We start from the raw sequence: 3,357 nt of genomic DNA, 5'->3' as shown, positions 1-3,357 counted from the left end.
GCGATGATGGGCTTCGTCCTGGTTCAGAAGGGCAAAATTGGGCAAAATGCCATAGTCCTGCAAATGAACTGGTTCCTAGAGCTACAAGGGTGTCCACGTGAAACCTGTAGGAGCGGCCTGTGTGCGTGTTTTTTTTTAATAAATGGAGGTCTAGTTAAAACTTTTAAAAGAACTGTGTTGCTTGTAGTCTATCAATTGGTATCAGTGAAGAGCTTCCATGGCCTAACTGAAAAAAGTCAAGTACACATCAAAGTCCAGTTAAAGAGCAGTAAATGACCTACAAACACAAGACAAACTACAACACACAAAAGCCAACAGGATCAATACTGGATGTGTGGGGACTCATCAGTTTGTTTGACTATGCTTTCGTGCTTCAGTGTAACTGCAAAAAAGAATATTAACAAAGTCTATTTGGAATTCAACCCATACTTTGTGAGCCCGAACCAATGTTTTGTGGCTAAATATACCTCAAAGGTTTGTGAGAATTTTACAAAAACAGATGGAATTCCTTGACAATTTGAGGAAAAATAGCCATTAGCCAATATTTTGTTGGAATATGTTCCTCAAAAGACAAACTATCTGGAATGGCGTACCGCAAGCAACACGCCACTTCCGCTCATTAATATTCATGACATTAGCTACTGTTGCTAAGTAGGGACAAGCCACTGTTTGTCCCTAATAGGAAATGAATGGAAATCGTGTACGAAGGAGATGTTTACAGAGCTAAACCTACCAATTCTCTTCGAAAATGATGTGCCTGGTGCCAAATTGACTGGCAAAGATGTGGAAGAACTTAAAAATGTTCAGTTAAAGAGATGGCTTTAGTGTCGAAGGCTGAAAAAGACGAAAAAAAACGAGCCGACCTAAGCATAGCTTTAGCTTTTTTATCGACGTGACTGACAGTGACATTCTCCTGTTTCAACAAGCTATCCTTTGCCATCAGCCCAGTCTTTCTTATATATCCTCTGGTTGTCCTATGTCTCTTACCGTTCTTGGGGGTAATTTAGTTAGCTTTGTGTAGCGATCGCAAATGCTACTCAGTGACAGCCAACGAACACTTTTAATTTTTTATTGATAACACATCTTAATGCTATAATTTATTTACACTTCCCCCTTACTTTTGTATATATATATATTACAGTAACAGTGGCAGTCAGATACCATTGTAATTCTTTTCAGGTCATTCATTGTCAGACAGAAGCAGTACGGCACAACGTTACGCTAAAAAAATAAGTTAAAAATATAAAAATGACTTACCTCTTTGTCCTCTAAAAGACCATGCCAACCCAACATAATGTTTACTGCATATGAAATGTGAATGGATTCACCGAGCTGGTGTTAAAGTCCGCGCAAGTTGATCCGGTCTTCACATTTTTTTTCCTCCGGAGTTTTTGGTTTCCGGAAACGTATGAATAAAACATCCTTCATGTGTCGTAATGTCTAGAGTCGTTTCTACAAGTTCCAAAAAAGCAATGCGTGATCGGCATGTTCGTTTTTGAAAGATTACCGGCGAAAAGTAGCACAAATTACGTTGTGTCTATGCGATGGCGGGTCTATAATGTCCCACTTCCGCTTTACGATGCGACGTCACAGTCTAAAAATAGCCTGCGTGCGGTACGCCATTCAGGATTTTTGGCTCCTTACATGGCTAAATAGTTCCCTGGATTTATGTGTTATGTCCTGAACGTACTTGTGCTAGAATGTATTGTTTGATTATTATGCATGAGCATCTTAATATTCTGGAGACAAATGTTTCTATCATAATTGGCCAATAATGATGATTCTGATTCTGAAAAACATGTTTGATAAATTAAACAACTAAAATTAGGGTTTAGGGCAGGGGTCAGCAACCCGCAACTCTAGAGCCGCATTATGCACTGCCCTAGTGGCTCCCTGGAGCGTTTTCAAAAATGTTTGAAAATGGAAAAAGATAGGGTAGGGAAATATATTTTTAGTTTTAATATGGTTTCTGTAGGAGGACAAAAATGACTCAAACATTCTTATAATTCATTAATATTATCATGATGTTAAACTTGAGGCGGCATCATACAACAGAGAAGTCACGTGGTGCGTCATTCTCTATAGGATGTACTGTACGGAAAATAAACATTTACCATATTTTCCGCAATATAAGGCGCATCAGTGTAAGGCCCACCCTTCAATGAATGGCCTATTTTAAAACTGTTTTAATGTACAGGGCACACTGCATTACAAGGCGCAGTAGTAGTAGTAGTGGTTGACATTGCGTTATGCATCCACAAGCTGGAGCTGAGCTAAATGGAATGTCATGCCATGATTAACCAATATTGATTCATATATAAGGCATATCGGATCATAAGGTGCACTGTCGGCTTTTGAGAAAATTGAAGGCTTTTAGGTGCGCCTTATACTGCGGAAAATGTGGTAATCATGAAGGCTCATTATGTATTTGTAGCCAATTTAGTCATTTTGATAGTAGACTAATATAGCTAATATAAATACACAGAGCATGTGTTACCTTCATTATAAGGCTTACATAAGGCTTTCAATTTTTTTGCGGCTCCAGACATATATTTTTTTGCCCCAATATGGCTCTTTCAATAATTTGAGTAGCTGACCTCTGGTTTAGGGCAATCAAAAGGGTTGCAGATTCAGAGGACATGGATTAGAACATTTTCTAATCCTACTGCAATCCCACTCACCAGAAAAAAATGCCTTCTCATTCAATGCCATTGATTGACATCCAATATTTTTTAATAAGTCAGGATGGCGCATAACACAATTCCGGCAGCATGAGGTGGGGAACCCACACTGATTAAAATCACCTGTTACGTGTTAATAGGTTGACATCCTTTTCTATGTTACTTGATGGCTAATCCCGGCACTAGCCAGGTCTGGATATTCAGAGTTCTGTAACCCTGTAGGCATTTTTGGGGAAAAGTTGTCATACAGCATTTTTAGAAATTTCAATGTCTTCTTAATACAAATCCACTGTATGTCAATGACATAAGGTTCCCATTTTTTGTAGTCGTTTTCCCAGGCTGGAAATAAATGGCAATAGGCTAAAATTTTAAACATATACATATCACCACAAAACTATACCAGTTTCTTGTTTACATTTGTAAGGACACTTTTTGTATTGCAAGTTTCCTGAAATACTATGTTTACATATGCAAATGAGGTGACATATTGGAATATTAGGCATAATTGGGCGTAATTGACAATTGATGAAGATCAATGGAAACTTAAAACTTTGTACATAATTCTGTTGATACAAACCATAAACATGTCCTAAATTGTTTTGTTAAATTTGAACCTTGTTTTTTTCCATGATTAAACAGTGAGCCTGGTCAACTTTTAAAAATGAGGGATGAACAA

At 37.8% G+C, this 3,357-nt stretch overlaps 1 protein-coding gene across 1 annotated transcript in view; it reads right to left on the bottom strand.

The window, feature by feature from the left end:
• Positions 1 to 3,357, bottom strand: part of clip2 (CAP-GLY domain containing linker protein 2) — a 28,561-nt gene that overhangs the window by 22,867 nt on the left and 2,337 nt on the right. The gene's annotated exons all lie outside the window — the stretch shown is intronic.

Source organism: Corythoichthys intestinalis, chromosome 18, assembly GCF_030265065.1.
Source record: "Corythoichthys intestinalis isolate RoL2023-P3 chromosome 18, ASM3026506v1, whole genome shotgun sequence".
In the NCBI taxonomy this organism is placed as follows: Eukaryota; Metazoa; Chordata; class Actinopteri; order Syngnathiformes; family Syngnathidae; genus Corythoichthys; species Corythoichthys intestinalis.
The sequence above is the reverse complement of the archived record's forward strand: the minus strand, read 5'-3'. Positions and strand labels throughout refer to the sequence as shown.